Source organism: Equus asinus, chromosome X (assembly GCF_041296235.1).
Source record: "Equus asinus isolate D_3611 breed Donkey chromosome X, EquAss-T2T_v2, whole genome shotgun sequence".
Taxonomy (NCBI): domain Eukaryota; kingdom Metazoa; phylum Chordata; class Mammalia; order Perissodactyla; family Equidae; genus Equus; species Equus asinus.
Window position 1 is genome coordinate 62,681,402 of NC_091820.1, and position 23,467 is coordinate 62,704,868.

At 37.0% G+C, this 23,467-nt stretch overlaps 1 protein-coding gene across 7 annotated transcripts in view; it reads left to right on the top strand.

Annotated features, from left to right (window-relative positions):
- Positions 1 to 23,467, top strand: part of GPR174 (G protein-coupled receptor 174) — a 109,422-nt gene that overhangs the window by 27,793 nt on the left and 58,162 nt on the right. The gene's annotated exons all lie outside the window — the stretch shown is intronic.

Here is a 23,467-nt window from a genome sequence, read left to right on the forward strand (position 1 = left end):
CCTGTGTGAGTTCCATCCAAGTTGTTTATAGTGTCACCTTTTCATCTTTTCTCTAGTAGCCAAGAATCTGCTCTTGTTCTTGCTTCCACTCCAGCTCCAGTTCTAACTTACCATTCTGTAGTCACTCTATTTCCTTTGGGCCATTATTCTCCTTGCCCAGTGGTGGTTGCCCAGTTAGATTCTCATTGTACTTCTGTGGGTTTGGCCCACCTGGAAGTCAACGAGAAGTTACTGCCTTGATCACATTCTAGGGCCCAACATTTGTGAAACTGGGTTAATAGAATAGCAAGTATGGAAGGGAGGAGTAGGCCACAAAAGGATCACATACAGCCTAGATCTAGGATGGGCGTGGGCATACAAGGAAATCTTAACCCTTGTTATTGGTAGCTTATAGGCTGGTTGTATATCAACCTCAAATTGCATTTAGCATCACCACTTAGTTCCCTACCTCTACATATTTCCTTTGGCATCCACCGCCAATGGCAGAAAAATGGAGTCCTTGGCCTGGCATCTAGTCTAGCCCTAGCCTCCTTTACCTAGCCCCATCTCCATCCATTTCTCTACTCCTGCCAAATTAGTTTTTTTCATTCTCCCCCAGGCTTTTCCATCTCTGTGCCTCCTGTCCTTTCTTGCAAGAAGACATCCTCTGCTCTTCAGCTTATTAAAATCCCAGCATCCTTTAGATGATCCCACCTGATTCAGGAATGTATCTCTATTCTTATTATATTCAGTGACGTCTCTTCCCTTTGTGTTCCTTTAGCACCAATTGGCTGGGCCACACTTATTATATACTTAGCATACCTGGCATAGAATATAAATCAGAAAGGCTTGGCAATTGCCTCTATAAAACTAAGAGTTGTGATACAGGTAGAAAGAGACAGAGAGCAGAGGGGAGTTTTGTAGGAGACCTGACTTGATTCTGCATTTGCAGGATCAAGAAAATGCTATCTGTCAATATTACGGAATGAAGGAGTAGGACCTGATGGAAAGAGTGAGAGCTAAAAATCCTCTCTTCCCCCCATAACATTCCTTGATGTAGCCATTGTCAAATTCCCTAGTTTCAGGGGAAGAAACAGAGAGAGTCAAAGCATCAGAGTTCTATAGTAAGTGATCCCACAGTAACTAGTGTTATAATAGGGACTCAGATGCAGTTATCCTGATTCCCAGTCCTGTTCTCTTTCCGCTAACTTATGCTACATTTTGAGTTATTTATTTAACTTTATGCATGTTGTTTTAATTTTATTACTGAAACTCTGAGTTCCCTAGAGGCAGGGACTGAGTCATACTCATCTCTATTTCTTGCAACATAGTATAGCACAGAACTTGGGCACCAGGTAAATAATTTATAAATAGTTGCTGGTTGATAGATTTATTTTGAAAGTCCCTAACTAGTTTATATTTTTACTTTACAATTACTCAACTTCTATTGATTTAAATAATCATAAAGCCCCAGAAGGCAAAATGGAGTGTTCTTCGATGTATGTATACCAGCATTGTGAAGCAAAGATTGCCAATTACTATCTATGGAACCTTAAGTCACCGTCCCTCTCTGGGCTTTTATTTCCTCATTTTTATAACCACAGAGGTGCATTACATGTTTTCTAAGCTCCCTTTCAACTCTAACACTTCAATAAAACTAATTTCTCATTTTAAAAATTGTCTTTAAAAATCTCGTTGTAATAATTTAACACTTTACATTAGCTAAATATGGCATAACAATTACTATCGTAACAAGATGCAAAAACCAAAGATCACATTAGATCAGTTTTAGCTGATTGAACATCAGAATGATGAATCAAGCCTCACTCTGCCAAACAGATTGATTTCACTTTATCTCTGTCTTCTTTGTGTTCTAAATGAGGAATTATTTATTTCTATCCTTCCTTGGGCATTAAAGTTGGACAATCCTGGGCTTAAATGTCAGCTCCACCTTTAACTATTTGACTTGGTGTGAGTTACTTGGTCTCTCTATGATTTGGTTTCCTCCCTGGGAATTGAAGCTAAAAATCCTTACCTTACAAAATTGTCGCGAGGATAAAGAGAATACATGAAACCTCTTAGTACAATGTATGGTACCTAGTAGGTATGCAAGGCATCCTAGTGATGGCAATCTATATCATGTGTAATTGGTATTACTAAGGAGTTGGCTTTTTATTGCATCTTTTTAATGTGATTCTAATACTACATTTTACCAACCTTCAGTTAAGCTTGCAGATTGGGAGATGGGAATGGTGAAAGAATATAGGATAATCTCCTCCCTCGACATTCCTGTCAGCATATAGTCTATCAATTCAGGTTTAAGATCTACAGAAGAAAGAGGGGAAGAAATTAAAAATGGCAGGAGGTGTGTTTAGAAGTGGCTCCAATGAAATAGAAGCATGTGAAGAAATTGTAAGCAGTCAAAAGAATTTGTATGAGCTGGCTCCCAACACATGCGGACCATCTAGTCCTCTGCATAAAAATAGAACTCTCAGTATCTAATAACAGATGCTGTGAACGTATCTAATCTTGTTCATATGCAAATAAGCCCTGGGTGAGATAACTATTTCCAGGGAAATTGAAACTTACTCTTATTTAAATTTCTGAATTCTACTACTAGTAATTGTGTCTTCATGTCTTGGTTTGACTCAGTTTACAAATTTGATGTTTAACACTCAAAATTTGACTCAGGGTGACAGAGAGCTGGCATGATCAGGTTTAAAAACAAGAATAAAAATGAAAAAAAGAAAAAGAAAGAAAGAAAAAGAAAGAGACTTGAGGAGAAGGTAGATAATAAAGTTGTAGAAAGAAACCAATTCACCTCCCTATATCCTAAACTTGAGCCCAAACTAACCTTGAACCAGCAAAATGGCAATAATTACCCCAATGAGAACTCCAATTATTTACAGTCCTCCAGGCCTGGATTCTGTTCTGTTCCTGTTTCCTCTCTGGCTCTGACTCTGTTACTGATGAACACGTGCAAGAGACTGAATTTCCTGATAATTATGAGAGAAAGTATTGCTGCTGTAGAGGAAAGAGCACTGGCCCAGGAGTTAGGAGGCCCAAGGTCTAGTCCATGCTCTGCTGCTTATTTGCTGTGTCCTGACACAAATCATTAGCTCTTTCTGGGCCCAATTTCCTCTTCTGCCAAATGAGAGGGTTGGGCTTTATGGTCTCTGGGATCGTTTCTAGTTCTGCGATTCAGTGACTGTAAAGGAAATATCAGATTTTCTCAGAAAAGTCCAGCTGCACTGATGCAAGTGTGTGGGGCATGGGAGAGTGGTAAGGCACAGTCTCTGGGCTAGAGGAGTGAATGCTACAGAAGGTTACAATTTCAAAGAAGCAAACATTAAAGGATGATATGTTTTACGGCTGCTGATACTACAGGCATGCTCTCTCATTTATCCTCCACTTATCTGGACCCATGTGGACCAGAAGGAACAGTACGTGGTCAGGGGACAACTAGTGAGATGCAAACAGGGGCTGGACCCAAGTCCAGTTAAACTGGGAAGTTGGAAATGCCTACCCTCTTCCTTTTGTTTTTGCAGAAAGTTCTATTAAAAATGGCTTTGAAACATTAATGCAAAATGCAAGCTGCAAAACAATGTGCACATTACAATTTTATTTTTCTTTATAAGTAACAGGAAGAAAACACACCAGAGTCATAGCAGTGATTATCTCAGAGCAAAATAATTTTCTTTTCTTTTCTGTGCTTTTATACATTTTACTATAAACTTAATGGACTCCTCACTCCACTCTTGAGTCATAGAACCTATTCTTCATTGAGAACTCAGAATATCTTTTTCTAAAAATGTGAATCAGGTCAGGTAAATCTGTTGCTTAGAAGCCATCAGTAGCTTCCTATCACACTTGCAACACAAGCCAAACTCTTTACTACAGTCAAAAGACTCTCCATGATTTAGCCCCTGACATTTTTTAAGGAATTACTTTCCTATCACTTTCCCTTGCTGGTCTACTCTATTGGCTCTTCTTTGAACTCCTGAAGCTAACTACCACCTCAAGGTCCTTACCTGAAATGCTCTTCCTGCAAATTTTCACATAATTAATTCATTTTCATTCTCGTTCTCAGTTTCAAAGTTACTGAAACACAGAGGTCTCCCTTGAACCCTCCAGTTTAAATTAGTCTCCCTTGTTCTACACCCTCACAGTACTCTGTACTCTTCCTATTTAACGTTTGTATAGATTGTAATTACAATAAAATATAAATTTATTTTATTCCTCTATCCCCTACTAATCTGTAAGCTCCTTGAGGGTAGAGTCCTTGTCTCCCTTGCTCACCACTGTGTCTCCAGAGTCTAGCACTATGCATGGAACACATTAGGTACTCAATAATGCTTGCTGAATAAATAACTGAGTGAATGACTCAATCAATGTGCATTATTTTTGCAAGTAAGAAGAAAAATGGAGGGCACAATTGTGGTGAAGATTCTGTTTCTACAGCACAGTCTTGTTGGTTTGTGTCCTCAGTATAAAGGACAAGACCATTTCTGACAAGGAACTGGATCTAGAGAACACATCTTCCTTAACAGTGTGGTTGCTATAATTTTGTGCAACCCAAGTGTCTAGGTTCTCCGAGGACTTGCTGCTAGGGTAATTGATTCTAACTACCTATTCTGCCTTACTAGTTAGTTACTTACCTAGGGATAATATTCTAAGCTTTTATTAAAGGAAAAGCTACCCTAAATCAATGAATAGGTTGCACTTTCCTTGAGTTTCTGACAAAGTGAATAAATTGGATAGGAAGAAATGAGATTAAGGACCCTGTGGCGTAGACTTATGTGTAATTTTCTGTTATGACAAACAGCAAAGAGATTGCAATGTCAGTAAGGTTGTTTAAGAAGAACCACAAGGTCCCACTATTTCTTTGCATTGCTCTCTGCACCCAAAGGCATACTGGAAAGAAAAGTGATTATTTCGATTTGATGACAAGAAAAAGTCTCTTAAGAAAGCTTCTTTCTGATAGACAATGAATCCATTAGTAGTTACTTACTTGAGGGGAGGGAAATGTATTTTTGAGAGACATGGAGCCAACATGGGTAAGATGCACAATCAACTGCCACTTGGGAAAGCATAGATATTGTGACCCCTGAGACAAATGGCTTAAGGTGAACTCTGCAAAGGGTACTCGTTTCTATTAAGGACAAAAGTAATTGTTCCTCCTGAGGGAGGCTTTCCAAACAAGATGCACTACCACTGGAAAGGACAAGCCTTGCCTCAGAAAAATATCCTGATAGATAATGCTCTTCTTGGACAGTACTTCCTTCTGTTCTTGCAATTCTGCACAGCTAAGACTGTGTCACCTTCCTGGAGGGACTTCCATTTTAATGTAAGTCAATACTCTCAGAGTTGTAAAGATAAAGTCATTTGAGGCATGAATTACAAATGAGGGTAGATTCAGGGTGGCTTAGGAACTGTCTGTCTCATATTCGTAAGGTTATGTTATTAATTTAATTTTACTGATTACTTAATGAGGTGGCAGGTACTCTTCTGGGTATTTCGTAAGTTCAATCTTATTTTATTCTCACAATAGGTTTTAAGATAAGAAACTGGGGATCAGAGAGGGTAATTGACTTGCCCATTGTTATACCGCAAATATTTGGTAAAGCTGGAGTATGAAATTAGGCTTATTGACTTCAGAGCCTGTGTGTTTGGCCATAAAATTTATTTGGCTAAAGGGACTCCTCAGTGGCCTTGATGTGAGCAAACAATGAGAACCCCATTTGAGTCTGTCTCTGATGCACTGTCTTCGAATAAAGAATGAATACAAACATTGTTGTACATAGGAGGAAAAATATGTAGGTATGGACCCTGTTCCACCTGTCTTTGACAGAAAAATTGAGTGAAATGATAACTTTTTAATATCAGTATGTGTAACAAATTAGTCCCTTGGAAAATACTAATTATAGCATTTTTTTAATATTCTATAACCATCCGTCATATAACGTGCACAAAGCAACTCATTCACCATTTGCCAGGTCAGGTCATTTGTTGACAATACTGAAGGAGATTTTTATGCTCATAGTGTTTGAATTATAATGTGAATACAACAGTGCCAAGAAGCACAAGTTTTAAAGTGTTGCTTTGTTTTTTGCTTCCCCTATCACAATGTTTGTTTGATCTCATCACTACATGGTTTCTACAAAAAGATCCTGAGGTTGGGGTGATAAGAAACTAATTGCAAGTCAGCTTTGTAGTCACTTAGATGTCATCTAAAGATCCATTTTTTCTCAGCTCTTTTAGTCGAAGTGGTTATTTACTCTGGCTCTACCTTTAGAATTTTTTGGTGAGCTATTTAGTTTTATTTACTTATTTATTTTTGATTGAGGCTTGGCATTCCCAGCCCTGGTGTTCTGATTTAAATAGCCTGAGTGGAGCCCAATAATAAGTTTTTATTAATTGATGTAAAAATCATCATATAATATACAATTAACAATTCTAATATATACAATTCAAAGGCATTTAGTATATTCACAATGTTATGCCACCATTACCTCTATGTAGTTCCAAAATATTTTTATCACCTGAAAGGAAAACCTATACCCATTAAGCAGCCATTGTCCATTTGTCCCACTTCCCAGTCCTGGAAACCACTTAATCTACTTTCTGTCTCTTTGGATTTACCTATTCTGGATATGTCATATAAATGGAATCATACAATATGTGACTTTTTGTGTCTGGTTGCATTCATGTGCCATAATGTTTTTGAAGTTCATCTAAAGTTGTAGCACTTCACTCCTTTTTATGGCCAAATAATATTCCATTATATGGATATACCACCGTTTATTTATCCATTCATCAGTGAATGACATTTGAGTTGTTTCCACCATTTGGCTAATGTGAATGTGCTGTTATGGACATTCATGTATAAGTTTTTGTTTAAACGCCTATTTTCCATTGTTTGGATACATCATAAGAGTGAAATTTCTGGGTCATATAGAATTCTATATTAAACTTTTTGAGACACAGTCAAAATAATTTCCATTGTGGCTGTACCATTTTACATTCCCACCAGCAATCTATGAGGGTTTCAATTTCTCTACATCCTCCTCAACACTTGTTATTTTCCTTTTTTAAAATACAGTCATCCTAGTGGGTATAAAGTAGCTTCTTATTGTGGTTTTGATTTGCATTTCCCTGATGGCTAATGATGGTGAGCATCATTTCCTGTGTTTATGGTACATTTGTAAATCTTCTTCAGAGAAATATTTATTCAGATCCTTTGGCCATTTTTTAATTGGGTTATTTGTCTCTTTACTACTGAGTTATAAGAGTTCCTTATGTATTTTAGAGCCAAATTCCTTATCAGATATGATTTCCAATACTTTATCCTATTCTGTGGATTGTTTTTCAGTCTCTGGACAGTGTCCTTTGAAGCATAAAATATTTTAATGTTGAAGTTCAATTTATCTATTTTTCTTTTGTTTCATGTGCTTTTGGTGTCATATATAGGAATACATTGCTAAAGTCAACGCAGTTGACTATAGACACAGAGATTTATTTCTGAACTCTCAATTCCATGCCATTGATATATGTATCTATTCTTATGCCAATATCACACTGTTTTGGTGACTGTAAATTTGTAGTAGGTTTGGAAATTGGGAAGTGTGAGTTATTTGAATTTGTTCTTCTTTTTCAAGATTGTTTTTACGAGTCAGTGTCCCTTACAATTCCATATGACTTTTAGGGTCAGATTTTCCATTTCTGCAAAAAAGAACATTGGGATTTTGATAAGAATTGCATTGAATCTGTAGATTGCTTTGGGGCATATTGCCATCTTAAAAATATTGTCTTCCCATCCATAAACGTGGAATGCCTTTCCATTTATTTATGTCTTCTTTAATTTCTTCCAGCAATGTTTTCCAGTTTTCAGTGTACAAGTCTTGCACCTCCTTGGTTAAATCTACTCCTAAGTATTTCACTATTTTTAATGCTCTTGTAAATGGAATTGTTTTCTTAATTTCATTTTCAGCTTGTTCATTGTTATTGTGTAGAAATGCAACTGATTTTTGCATGTTGATCTTGTATCCTGCAACCTTGGGCAATTCGTTTATTAGACCTAATCAGATTTCTCATAGATTGTTTAATATTTTTTTTTTGAGGAAGATTAGCCCTGAGCTAACATTCATGCCCATATTCCTCTATTTTATATGTGGGACACCTGCCACAGAATGGCTTGATAAGCAGTGCTTAGGTCTGTACCCGGGATGCGAACTGGCCAACCCTGGGCAGCCAAAAAGTGGAACCTGCAAACTTTACTGCTGTACACCGGGCAGGCCCCCATACATTCGCTGATATTCACATGTTGAACAAACCTTGCAGTCTTGGGATAAATGTCACTGGTCATAATGTACAATCCTCTTCACATGCTGGTGGATTTGGTTTGTTAGAATTTTGTTGAAGATTTTTGCATTTATATTCACAAGGAATATTGGTCCATGGTTGTCTTTTCTTGTGATATTTTTATCTGGCTCTTGTATCAGCATAATGACGGCCTCAGAAAATGAATTAGGAAATGTGCTTTCCAATTCCATTTTTTTGGAATAGGTTGAGAATGATTAGTGTTAATTCTCTTTTAAAATTTTTGGTAAAACTCACCAGTGAAGCCATCTGGTCTTATAGAGTTTTTGTTGTTTGTGTGTGTGTGTGTGTGTGTGAGAAGTTTTGATCACTGATTCTCTTTAATTTTTTTAGGTCTGTTCCTATTTTCTCTTTCTTCTTGAGTCAGTTTTGATAGTTTGTGTGTTTCTAGGAATTCATTTCATCTACGTTATTTAATTGGTGTGGAATTGTTTATAATATTCTCTTACAATCGTTTTTAGTTTTGTAAAGTCTGTATTAATGTCCCCACTCTCATTTCTGATTTTGGTGATTTCAGTCCTCTCTCTCTTTTCCTTGGTCAGTCTAGCCAAAGTTTTGTTTTTGTATTTAAAGTAATTACTTTTTACATTTATTTTATTCAATTAAAAATTATCATTTATATTTAAAGTAATTGCTGATTAGGAAGGACTTATTACTGTCATTTTGCTATTTTGGTTTCAATATATCTTATCTCTTTTTTTCCAAAATTCCTTCGTTACTGCCTCCTTTGTGATTTTTTTTCTAGCTTACTATTTTGATTGTCTTCTCATTTTTTCTGCATATATCTTTTTTCTTAGTAGTTACCCTAGGGATTACAATTAACATTTGTACTTCATCACTTTGAAGTTTGAATTAATATCAACTTAGTTTCAACAGTATGCAATAACTCTGCTACTTTATATCTCCATCTCCTCAATATGTTGTTTTCATTATAGATCAAATCTGTGTACATTTTGTGCCAGTTAGCATAGATGTATAATTGTTGTTTTATGCTTTTGTGTCTTAAATTATATAGAAGAAAAGAGAAGAGTTTCAAACCAATAATGCAATAATGCTAGCGTTTATATTTACCTATGTAGTTACCTTTAGCATTGTTCTTTATTTCTTGGCATGACTTCCAATTACTGTATAGTGTTCTTTCATTTCAGCCTTAAGGACTCCCTCTGGAATTTCTTGTAGGATAGGTCTACTGGCGGCTAATTCTCTCAGATTTTGTTTATCTGGAAATGTCTTCATCAATACCTTATTCTTCAAATATTTTTTCTGCCTCTTTCTCTCTCTCCTCTCCCTCTGGGACTCCCACTAGGTGTAATTTGATACACATGATGATGACCTATGGGTGTCTTAGACTCTTTTGATTTTTTTTCATTCTTTTTCTCTTTCTGGATAATCTCAATTGATCTATCATTAAGTTCATTGATTCTTTCTTCTGTCTACTCAAATCTGTTGAATCTTTCTAGTGTTTTTTTTTTTTCATTTTATCAGTTATATTTTTCAGCTTGAAAAATTCTGTTTGGTTCCTATTTATAATTTCTGTCTCTTTATTGATATTCTTTATTTGGTGAGACATGTTTCTTCTGGTTCTTTAGTTCCTTGTGCATGGTTGCCTTTAGCTGTTTGAATGTGTTTAAGGTAGTTGATAGTAGTCTTTTGTATAAGTCCAATGCCTGTGCTTCCTCAGAGACAGTTTCTCTTCATTTCTTTTTTATTCCCTGTGAATGGGCCTAAATTTGTATGCTTTGTAATCTTTTGTTGAGAGTCGGACATTTTTAATATTATAATTTGGCAACTCTTGGAAATCAGCTTCTGCAAATAAGATTCCTCCTTATTTGGGATTTATTTTTATTGCATATTGTAGGTTGTTTTTTGTTTTCTTGTTTATTTAGTGTCTTTTATAAATCATTTTTGTAATGTCTGTATTGTTTTTCAATGTGGCTACTGAAGTTTGTATTCCATTAGCTTTGTGTTGAAGTATTGTTTTTACAGAGATTCCTTAAACATCTACTGAGTAGCTGAGCATGCTTTGAACCTTGGGATCAACCTGAAATGAAGGCATAAGGTCTTCTCAGTTATTTTCTGAGTATGTATCTTGCTGACTCCTGCATGTGGCTTTTTTTGATTCCACTGTATACACAGCTGCTTTTGAATGTCTTAATTTCCCAAACAGTCTCATTCCAGCTTTTCCTTGTGTCTTTAGATGGTCTATTGTATGTCTCCACCCATAATCCATTGCCCCAGGCATCCGAAGGTCTGTAGTCCCCCTGTAGTTTTTCTGAGCAGTGCTCTCTGCTTTCTAACACTTTCCTTACATGAACTCTGAGTGATTCTGCTTATTTCTGCCTGAGATTCAAGTTAGGAAAAACAGATGCCAGTTTTTCAGGCAGTCCATAGACTGGTTAAAATTTTCAAATAATGTCTACTCTGCTCCCTCTTGTTCCTGGGAGTAAATCAAGAACTGGACTACCACCTTCTCCAGACCAAGGTCAGACCATCTATGTATAGGATAAGGTGAGGGAATAGGACAAGGGTGAATAAAAACACCACGACATTTCCTACAGTTTTGAATATGGCTATTTCTTGTTTGGGCATTTGCTTGATTACTACAGACCTTTTACTGTTTCCCAGAGTTCCTATACAGTTATTTTAGCCTATCTGTTGTGATTATTTTTTGAAGTTTCAATGCAAATTCCTGCATATTTATTATGGAAATTAGAATACACTGCACTCAGTAGCTTAAAATCTGTTTGTCTCACTTAGTATATAAAAGCTATCCTTTAATGATATTCACTGAATCCAGGTCTTCTGACAAATCCCACTACACTGGAGCTGCTAAGACAAGGCAGAACTTTAAGGAAGATCATTGCCCCTATAATAGCATTTCTTAAAGTTTGTTTTACAGAAAGCTATTATGCTACTGGATATTCCACAGCTTTTTCAAAACGGGGATCTTTAGCCATATATTTAGGAAACACTTACAGTATTGAATATTCTCTGTTTGGCCTCCATCCCCATCATTCACCAGACCTCCTTTGTCTTGCTCTGTATCCTTTAAGACTAACTTCTGAGGATTTCATTATCTGGGGTTCCTTGTACTCTGGCAAATGAGAGCTATCTATAGGATATCAGAGGATTGGTGGAGAGAATTTAAGACTTCACCTAGGAAATGACATTTGGGCTGAGTCTTGAAGAATGTTAAGGAGTTTACCTCTCAAAGAGGAAGGAAACACTATTAACTCCCCTGGTCCCTTTAGCTCTAAGGTTAAAGTGACTTGTTGCTAGTCTTTGGGTGCCTCATCATCCCTTGTTTTGTACTCTAACCCTGACCAGGACTCTGTAAGACATTACTTGATTGAAATATCTTTATGTGAACCACTTGAAGTGAACTCTGTTTCCTTCTAAGATCCTGACTGAGTTAAACAAAATTTAGTAGCTTTCTTTACTGTAGAAATTTGCAGAGGCTTTAACGTGTTAATTGCATTATTAATCTCCCAATGGAGGCTATTAGCTGGCAGCATTTCCCAAAAGTCTTTGTCTATAGAGCCCTTTCAGAAAAATAACAATAATCACTTATTTATTTATTTATGTGGACCAGCCTTTAGACTAGTATTCAAAGAAACTAGTTTTTGGAATTGCTGCTCAATAATAATAACAAAGCTACCATTTATCAAGTGTTACACTTAAGACTCTGTACTAAGTTACTTTTCATGGCTTATCTCACAAAATCTTCATCAAAACCCTATAATGTGGGCCGGCCTGGTGGTGCAGCGCTTAAGTGTGCATGTTCTGCTTTGGCAGCCTGGGGTTCGCCGGTGCAGACATGGCACCACTTGGCACACCATACTGTGGTAGGTGTCCCACATATAAAGTAGAGGAAGATGGGCATGGATGTTAGCTCAGGGCCAGTCTTTCTCAGCAAAAAGAGGAGGATTTGCAGCAGTTAGCTCAGGGCTAATCTTCCTCAAAGAAAAAAAACCCTATAATGTGGATTTTATTATTATAATACTATTATTATTATTGTTTCCAATTTTTAAGTGAAGAAACCAAGTTTTAGGAAATTAAAGGCTGGACAGCTTATAAATGGTGAAGATGAGAACCAATTCCAAGTCTTCTTGATTCTAAAGTCCCTGTCCTCAAACCTCTAAGGCTCTGCTTGAGGTGAATTAAGACTGCTGCAGCTGTGACTAATTTGTCTGAAGGTAGGCACCCAACACATATGAGCGCTTTAAAATAGAGATTTCCATTTAGCAAATGGACAGTTCATTCACTGTGATCTAATTGTCTGGCTCAATAGATTGCTGCATATTGCTTAGCACATAATTCCTGGTGAATGCTGATGCACCAAGTGAGGATTTTTGTAACCCAAGAGAATTAATGTAACTTTCCAGGCTGCAATCTTGCTACCTGGGAATGTAGTGTTCCATTCAGTATTTTTTTTAAAGTCTCATTAAATTAAAGATGAATTTTTCTTAGCTATTGGGATCTTGAGAACAGGGACCACATCTTATTCTTCAACTTGTATTCCCAATGCCCAGAGTACCTGTCACATGGTAAACACTCAGTAATTGTTACCTGTTATGATTTCTGTTACATAACACTGTCTCTATAAAGTTCAACAATGGAGCAAATTTCCATGAACCTCATCTTATTTTTAGTATCATATCCTCCATATGCATTTTCTTATCATATATTTAATCCCCTCTTTCTTTTTTATCCTCACATAACACTCACTTAACTTCAGAACTTTAGAGATAATACCATCTGGTTGCAAAGTCTTAACTGTTTTAGTCATGGTTCAGGTCATGACAAAAGAGTGTGGAACTACCATTCTAACATCTCAGAGACTATGAATTGAGCAGAGAGATTTCAGGTACAAATTAGCATGCTCTAAATGGATGTGTGTGTGTGTGTGTAGCAGGAGTGGGGCGTGGTGTGTATATGTCATAGGTATATGAGCTTGTGTGTGCGCCATTGTGTGTGCCATTCCTTCCTAGGATACCCAAATGTATAACTAGCCCAAAGTTGGCTCTAGGGAGGTAAATGAGCAATTTTTTTGAGCAACTTTAATTTTTAATGAGCAACTTTTTAGTGAGAAACTTTATTCTTACCACTTGGGTCCAGTTCTTTTGCTGCAGAGGTGTATGAACATAAAAACGAGTTTAGGTACATTAAAAAAATAACTGATAATTAATTTCAATCAACCCACCTAGACTTCTTTTGTCTACATAATTCTATGTTAACCTGATATTCACAGAAATTTAAGAAAATCAATCTTCCTGATTCTCTTGAGCTTACATTTTTGTTTTCCTTAGTGTGAAAGTCTTTTGTGTGTGGTATGAAGTTATCACACCTTATACCATCTTTTCATTTTTGCCACACTTGTTTATCATGAATCATCATTTAGTTCATTTTTCTCTACATTGACTTGTGCCTTATTATTTCTTAATTAAATTTAATTTTTAAAACTTTATATTACTACCATAAATGGAAAATCAGCATCATTTACCACAAACAGAAGGTAATATTAAAAATAAATGTAATAAAATCAAAACATTGAAATTAAAATTTCTTTCCAGATATTGGTGCCTGCTCAAGGTTCTGAGCCTGAGGCCTGCTTTCTCTAAGACAAAAGGGGAAATTGTCAAGTGTTTCAGAGACACTAAAGACTAAAACCAGAAACTTCATCTTCGACATCATCAGAAATATTGAAAGAAAATTGAGGAGGAAATGCTTTTCTAACTCTATGATTCAATATACTTAATACTGAGCTAATGTTACACCTGACTATTCCACATTTAAACCTGTTAAAATTTATTCTGTAACTTGTATCTAGCTCCAGAGTAGCATCCCCACGTCTTATGAGACACTGTCAACTGAGAGGATCTGTAGAGAATTCCTTTTGTTCCCTGGGACCAAAGCACATTACGGTTGGAATGAGGAATACTCTCTTCCACTGCTACCAAGAAATCATAGATTGGGTTACACAAAACCTCTCTTGCCTAAGACTGTAGTATTAGGCTCAGGATGTTGTCTGTTGTAAATCACTTAGGGTCCAAGGCAGCAAGTACTATTATAAATAACTAATGGAATGTAATGTAAATGAGCACTATTAATAGCACTGGTTTGCAAGGAGACTTATTCTTGTTAAATCAAGGGCTGACTGGTCCATTTTTTCTGTTGGGAATTTTATCTGAAAAAGACTCCCAATTTTTAAAAATAATTATCTCTGTACAGACATAACCAAGAATCCTCTTAAGATCTGTTTCAGCTCTTTCATCTTCAATATTTAAAAAGCATAAAGATCCAAATGCCTTGAGATCAAAATAATTGAATGGATAATGACATTCTCACTTTGTGATTTAATGTTATAATAACTATAAAGTGGTTGATATTATTACCATCCCACTTTTATGGATAGGAACAATGAAGCTCTATGTCTATGACCTTCTCACCATAAAATATTTGTTTCCTGGGTTTTGAAATCAGAGATACCTGGATCAAATTTCAGCTTCAGTACTTTCTGCTGGGATATCCTGGGACATTTAGTTCTCTGAATTTAAATTTCTTTCTTTGTGAAATATTCTTTAACAAAGGTTATTGTAGGTTTAATTGAAATTGTGTACCTATACAATACTAAGTGGGCAGTAAATGTAAGTTTCTTTTCTATTTGCCTCTGTTATTCCTAGGTGGCTCTTCAGTGTGGTTAAAACAGCTCAAATTCTATTCACAGGATTTTGAGAAGTGCCTTTGACTGAGTTAGAATATCTGAATGCCTATAGCACTTAAAGCTAGAGCTTTGCAACTAAGTTTATTATGGTGTCTCTGAAATGTTTCTGGGAGAAGTAATCTTGTCTTGTGCCTCTTGAATCCTACCTGGAGTTTGATGCAAGGGTTGGAATATAGCATAATGGTTAGGGGCAAAGGGGCTGTAAAAGGTACTTCTACTATCTTTATTGATTAAGTGATCTTAAGCAAATCATATAACATTTCTGAGTCTGTTTCCTCATTTTTAAAATAGAGATGATAGCATAATGTCTACTTCATAGACTGAATGACATAATGCACATAAAGTGTCAAGTACAGTGACCAATACATAGTAAGTGTTCAAAAAATGGAACTATTATTAGTATTAGCATAAAGTTCAGTTATCAATAAAGACATGTTCGATCAATCTAATCCAAACACTCTAAGATATTAATAATAGCCCTATGAATGTTTTGAGGCACATTTTCCTTATTTCTCTATATTCTGGCATTATTATCAGTGTGATACCTGACAATCATTACCATTACAGCATTGTTAAGATGACAGCTTATCTGCGAACAGTGGCAAACATAGAAATATTTCATTTTGCATTATTTCAAAACCCTTAGCTTCAGGATGACTTATGTTCTGCATTTATAATAAGTCAGTGGCACATATGGAAGAAATTCTGAATCAATTATCTTACTTGTTTCAGGTTACAGATTCATTACTTGGCTGAGCAATGAACTTTGGTTGCTATTCATAAACCACTGGCAAAAACAGGATATAACATCACTTCCTCGGGTTTAAAACAAAAATCCCCTACAAGAAAAATTAGTACAATCAAAGTGAATATGTGAGATCAGACACTTAAAACTCATTAGTCTTTAGCTGTTAATGAAGAAAAGTATAGGTTTGGAAATTTACCGGGTAATAAATTTATGGCAGAGGCATGATATCATGAGAGATAATCCAGATCGCTCAAACCTATCCTACTGGGCCACCCTCCTCTTTTCAAAGTGAGACTTTGAACCCCCTTTTGATAGAGTGGGTAAAGTGAAAAGGGAAAGCAAACCAAGTCGCCGCTATGCACATCAAAGCTTAAAACATGCAGGCCACTGAGATAAACATGTGCCATGATATTTGGGACCTGGAACCCCCAAATATGAGTTTCCTCTTTGCTTTTTACCCATTTCTAAGACCACATTGCTTTGTTCAGCCATTTAGTTAATCCATAGGTTTTAAATGACTTTATTACAGACTGTGTGTGTTCTCTAGGAGCTTACTTACCATATAATTAAAAATGGGAATGTACCCAGAAAAAAATAGTGAACTCTATGAACATTGCAAATGAGGATATTATAATCCTAAGGCCTAGGAGATTGATAATTGTTGGGCTCAGTGAAAATTTGAAAGGGCCTTTTAAATGGAAAAGGACAGTTACGACTTGGATGGGCAGAAAGGCATATCTTTTCCCATTTCACAGACTATGTTGGTGTTCCCATTAGGATCAATTGATCAATATGTTGAGCATAGCTGTGTTTTTCTGCCAATGTCTCTTCACTTACTTTATACCCACTCCATTAATCTAAGAAATAAGCCTAATAATCAAATGAAAAAAATGTTGTCTCCTGAGCCACAAAAGTTTCTGAACTAAATTCAATTTATGTTGAAATATAACTCCAAACACACACAAAACTGAACAAAAAAACTTTGACCAGTTTCTCCAAAGCAATGAGTTTAACTTATTATGCTTTAATCCTGATATGGAACCCCTCGAAAACATTCTCTATAGCACTCATCACCACCTGCATTTATATCAGTCTCTTCCTCAAGCACAGCCAGGCACTCCATTAAACAATCTTCAACTTTGGCAGACAGCTTAAATGCAGAAACAATCGCCTCTTTAATTTTAAAATTAGCAATAGATTGAGCACTCAGAGAGACCTGATTGCAATTTGGGAAGCTGCAACACTTCAAACTTTGTTTCCCAGACGTTCAAGCCTGCAATTAGAGAACTCTGAGCAATCAACCAACTGAGCTCTCTAAGAGAATATGAAAGTTCAGGCCAGAATATGAAACCCAGTAAGAGCTTTAAATATCAATTTTAAAACTTTGAAATCTCAAGGTTTCAAAGTGTAGTATCTCAATGGGAAATTTTATGTTTGGGTAATAAAGAGAATCCAAGCAAATTCCATGATAATGGACTTTCTGTAAATTCCCGAAATTTGAGTTTAAAAATTCAAAAAAATTACCCTAATGGTGACAATTACTCTGACAGAAATTTTATTCTCTTCAATGAGCCATCATGAGAATGGAAGGGAATTTTAGGAAAATAAAGCCAGGGTTTTTTCTCTGAGCTCCACTTCACTTCCAAAATTTTTTTGAAAATAAAAAATAAATAACCCAGCATTTGCATTAACTCTACTTTCACCTGGATGCACAAAGCCTGGCATTCGAGGCACGTTATCTTCTCAGTTACCACAAGCCTGATTTCAGAAGGCTACACCTGTATTTTTGCTCTGGCCAGTGCTAGAGAAAACCATGAAAAAATGTTTTCCCCTCAATTTCCAGTTTTTTATCTCTTCTCCCCTCTTCCCATTAAGATACTCTTGACCTCTTGTTCTGACTTCAGCTCCACAGTTTTCACTAAGATGCTAATGACTAAGAACAGCTTGCTCATCAAAGGGAACTGTCATTTCAACACACTCAATGAATCTTTATTTCACATCTATTTTTGTGTGTGTGTGAGGAAGATTGTCACTGAGCTAGCATCTGTGCCAATCTTCCTCTATTTTATGTGGGATGCTGCCACAGCATGGCTTGATGAGTGGTGCTAGGTCCACACCCAGGATCTGAACCTGTAAACCCCAGGCTGCCAAAGCAGAGTACTGAACCTAACCACTATACCACCAGGCCGGCCCATCTATTATGTGTAAGGTCTCTTACTTCATTTGATCTGGGATGAAGACTTTAAACAAAGGCATGGACATGTGTGCATGTGTGTGTGTGTACGTATGCACACAGGCACACATGTGGCACACACACACAGAACGTGTTACTTGGGGACTTTCAAGTACTTAAGGAAAGTCAGAGAGATACTTGTTGTAGGGTCTTTTTGGTGAATCTGGCCACACACCTTGGTAGTTCTAAGAGATTTACATTGGAAAGATAGAAAATCAAAAATTTATGTTTCTGAGAATCAAGGTTCTCCTGTCATCATTCACTGTAAAGATATGTTGAGATCCCCAAATAAGCCCTTTGTACTGATAAATTGGCTGGCTTCTCCACCTGAAAGTATTCCTCTCTCCATCATCCCAATTAGTAATGATTTGAGGTGGCCAGAGTTGTCTGTGCTACCGTACATACACAATAGGGGTCAACAATTCTTTTAAAAATAGTTTTAACAACAGTAGCAACAATCCGTTTTATTACCATTGACAAACATGTTGAAAGCATTTGCTACATGCAGGTTACAGTACTTGATACTTTTAAAATTGCATTCACATCATTAATTAAGGTGAGCACCCACAACTATGGAGTGAGTGGAGCAGGTATTATTATCTTTGTTTGACAGATAATAAAAAGTGTCCAGAGAATCTCATATATTTTTTCAATTACAGAAGTTAAGCTGCATGTCTGAGACTATTACACATAGCTCAATAGCTTAGCTCTTTATATACTTTCTTAAATAAGACTTGTATTAGAATTAATTGTATGTATCTTCTAGTTTCCTCAGTTGCTCACGAGGCAAGATCCCAAAGCCATATACTTTGTTTTAAATGAATATTTGCTGTACAGTTGAAGGAAGAAGGTGCTGATCCACAGGTATATGTGAGGCTTTCATGCTCCAAAGAGTGTAAATCCTGAAGTGGAAAGAAAGGGCCTATGAGGACTTGCAAGAGCAGAGAAAGACAGCAGCTCACAGCTGTGGGAGAAATGCAGGGTTATGCCTCAAGCTTGGAATTTCACAGCTCTGCGGCCAAATTTGCAAAGGCTGTGGCACAAACTGGGTTATGGGAATGGTACATGGGGAATGTATACCTTGGGCCCTATGTGCTTTTGGAAAATTTTCCCCTCCCCCTCCTCAGGTAGGAAGCCCTTCCAAACCAAACCAACCCAGAGAACACACCTGGGAAAAAAACCTCAAAAATTTAGTAGATTTCAGAAATTTGTGGAGTGGGAAGTGGCCTCAGAAATCATCTAATCTAACACTTTCTTTTTATAGAGGAAGAAACAGGCCTGGGTGGATGGAGGCAGGGGTAACTAGGTTACATTCTGAGTTAGTGGGAGGTCTGGGGCAAGAGCCCAGCTCAGCACTCCTTGTCAGTAGTTTTTTCCATTTTACCCTACTTGAAAGTCAGGTATAACCTTGCAGCAAGAAAATAGCCATCTAAGCAGAGGTACTTTGCGGTTAAAGAAAGATTCCATTATAAAAGGCTTCTGTCTGATTTCAACTTTATAGATTATCTCAGAAAATATGCTTCCTTACTCTCCAGTTGCCTGGAGAGCCTGGAAACTGAATAACCTAGGTGTGCCTGTGTGCAGAGGGGATTTAGTCACGGACAGAGTACAAACACCTAGGAGGAAGACAAGAGAGCTTTCCATAACAAGGGAAACAGCAGTGCACAGCTGTGGGCTAACAGAAGAATTACAGATCATGCTTGGAATGTCGCAGCTTTAGAGCCAAATTTGCAAAAGCTGTATCCCATCCGGGTAACAGTGAGTGGAGCATGGGAAATGTGTACCCCTGTGTGCCTGGAGCTCCAAGGAGGAGAGGGCTAGGAGCTTGCTGGAGGGCACCTTCTAAAAGGCTAACAAATGTCTGCTTCTGCGGTGTTTGATATATTACCAGTCAGATAATTAAAAATGTGCATTTTTCTTGTAAATTGCCATAAGGGAGGAAGCATAATCTTGAAAATATTGAAGTCAGCAAACAAGAGTGACTCAAACTCTATCAAGGGAACCTGGGTACATGAAATTCTCAACATCTTTTTAGCACTTCAGTGGATCTTCTCTTCCATCACTCCCCTCACACTCTACATCCTCATTTTGCCATTTTACTAGTCAAAATTCCCTTCTTCAGCCCTCCATCCAGGCCTTCCCTTCTCTAAAATCCTCAGAATCCCTGGGTATTTCTCAGATCATAGGCACCAGCTCCCAAATTGGAATCCCCATTCCCTCAGAGAAGCTGATCATACTAATTTACAACATGATTTGGATCACTGGTCAACCTAGTTATATCCCTCACAGCCTCTGAGATGGTTTGCATCTTAAAAGAGAAGGCTGATTGACTCAAAAGAATGTCTATTTAAGTAAGGGGTTGGCAAACTTTTTCTGTAAAGGGCCAGATAGTAAATACTTTAGGCTTTTCAGGCCATATGATCTCTGTTGCAACTACTCAGCTCTGCCTTTGAGTTCAAAAGCAGGCATACATACATACATTCATGAATGAGCTCACACATAGATGAGCATAGCTGTATTACAATAAAACTTTATTTATAAAAACAGGTTGGTAGTGTGAGGAGCTCAGGAGACTTTCTCACTTGAGCAACAAGCATTTAACTGGTGAAAATTATAGGAAACCATTTAAATTATCTGAAAATTGATCTAAGCAGCACACAGGAAACAGTGAAACATTTATCCAAGAAAACCTCCTAAATCTCAGCAATAAAATTCAGAGTCTAGCATTTGAGTGATGACCTTCTCCCATTATCTGCCCTACTCAGCTCTGTGTCATGGAAGCTTTACTCTGGGCACTCTACAGTTTCACCTGACAGGGACAGTATATATGCTTATCTCATGCACTCCACTAGATCTATGTTGCTCAAGATCTATTCCCAGAAGACATGGCTGAGATGACTGGAGGTCTTTCCTGACACCCAACTCCAACTCATAAGGCAAGGACTTTGCCCCAGCAGTCACAAAGAATACTGGTGCCTGATTGACCCCAGACCAGTTTGCTCATAGAGCAGAGGATCCATTCCAGGAAAGTCAAGCTGAAAAAATTAGGGGCTATTTTACTTCTCCCTGACTCCCCAGACCCCACTGATAGAGCAGGGATGTCACTCCAAGAGAAGCAGTATGTTCTCTCCACCCTTGGCTCCTGTGCAACAGCATAGAAGATTTGCCCAAGAGAAGGGGCAAGCCACAAGGACAGTTTTGCCTGAGGGGACTAACATTTGGAACTGAGAGTGGAGAACTCCATGTCTAAGGGCCTTGTTAAAACAATGAAGATTTTGGTGGAGAGCAATTAAGAGGCAGCCAGTAGCTCTGATATAAGGAAAACAGCAGAGGAGCCAGAAATTTAGTAGAGACAACTAGAGAAAGAGACAGCCAAGAAGAACCCTCCTGGGATTAGAGTCAACTCTGGGGGTTGGAAAGGCTGTCTGCATTTACTATTCATGAATAATCAGAGCAGGACATGGGGAAGACTTGAACGCATTCCCCAAGCCATATACCAATCAATCAGCAAAAGGTGGAAGCCTTATGGATTCAAGGAGCTTAAACACAACCTCTGACAAAACAGTGGCAAAATAATAAACTTTTCTGACCCCAGGGTGTCTCCTAAGAATCTAGGCAAAAAAAATAAGATTACATTCGACTCTGGTGGTCTGGAAGACTGAACGCAGCCAAGGTTGTGTGACCAAAGAAGGAATTTCTCTCAAGGGCAACCATACAGGGAACTTCTGAGCTACTCATCCCAGGCTGAAAGTGAAGCAAAATCCAAGTTCCCTGACGTGTAGAAACAGTCTCCAAACCACACACACTTCCAATAGTAAAACAGAAAATCTAACTGGCTTAGTGAGCTTGAGCACAATCTTTGACCAATAAGCGACTTATGATGAACCAGGGGTGAACCAGAGAAGCCAGACTAGAAGGTTAAACAAAAAAAAGTAAAATAATCTGAGAAGGAATATCAGAGGCTGCACAATGCAGGAGAAATAGACTTCATAGAAGTAGTCCAGCCAAGTTACTAACCAAATAAACAAATGATCAAATAAACAACAAGCCCCAGCAAGGTAAGGGGCTCAGTATCCAGAATTGCTACAATATATTATTTGTCCTGGTTTCAACAAAAATGCAAGATATGTAGAGAAACAGGAAAATGTGCCCTATACACAGAAAAAAAAAAGCAAGCAATAGAAATGACGTTTGAGAGGGCCCAGATGTTGGACTTAACAGACAAAGATGTCAAAGCAGCTATTAAAATATGCACAAAGAACTAAATGAAATCATGTTTAATGAGTTAGAGAAAGATATGAAAATGATATATCATCAAATAAATATCAATAAAGAGAAATAATAGAAACGGAAATTCTGAAGATGAAAAATACAATGAACAGAGTGAGAGACTCAATGGAAAGACACACAAGTACAGTTTTCAGAATAAAGAATCAGCAAATTTGAAGATAGATCAATAGAGATTATGCAATGTGAAGAACCAAAAAGAAAAGGACTGAAGAAAATGAACAGAGTCTCAGAGAAAAGTGGGACAAGATGAAGCAGACTAACACATGCATAAAAGAAATAACAGAAGAAGAGGAAAGGTATAAAGGGACAGAAAAAATATTTAAAGAATTGATGGCCACAAACTTTATCAGTTTTGTGAAAAACACAATCTTCACATCCAAGAAATTTTAACAACCTCAAAATCAGATTAACACAAAGAAGTGCACAACCAGATGCACAGTCAAACTGCTGAAAGCCAAAGATAAAAAGAAAATCATGAAAGTGGAAAGGGAACAAGAAGCATGTACAGGGAGCCACAATAAGATTAACAACTGACTTCACATCAGGAACAATGAAAACCACAAAGCTGTGAGATGATATATTCAAAGTGTTGAAAGGAAGAAAATCTATTAACCAAGAATTCTGCATCCAGAAGTAGTATGTTTCAAAAATGAGAGAAATTAAGACAGATAAACCAAAACAGATTTTCTTGCTGGCAGACATGTCTTGCAAGAAATAGTAAATGACGTTCTGCAGGCCGAAAGGAAGTGATACTACACTACAATTCAAATCCACATGAAAAATCAAACAACTCAAGTAAACATAATTATTCAAGTAATTGTAAAAGACAGCATAATTACATATCTTTCCCTTTCTTTTCTAAAATAATTTAAAACGTAAGTGTATAAAACAATATGCATACAATTGTATTATAGGGATTATAACAAATATTTATTTAACATATTGAATAATAATAGTATTACAGTAAGAAAATTACATTAGGTGGTAATTTTAATCCACAGGGAGATATGAAGAGAATCAGAAATGATAAAAAAGGAAGTTAATATATCTTTTAAAAACCTATATAAATGTATTGTGCTCTCCTTTCTTCTAGTTTATTTAGAATAAATAAGAT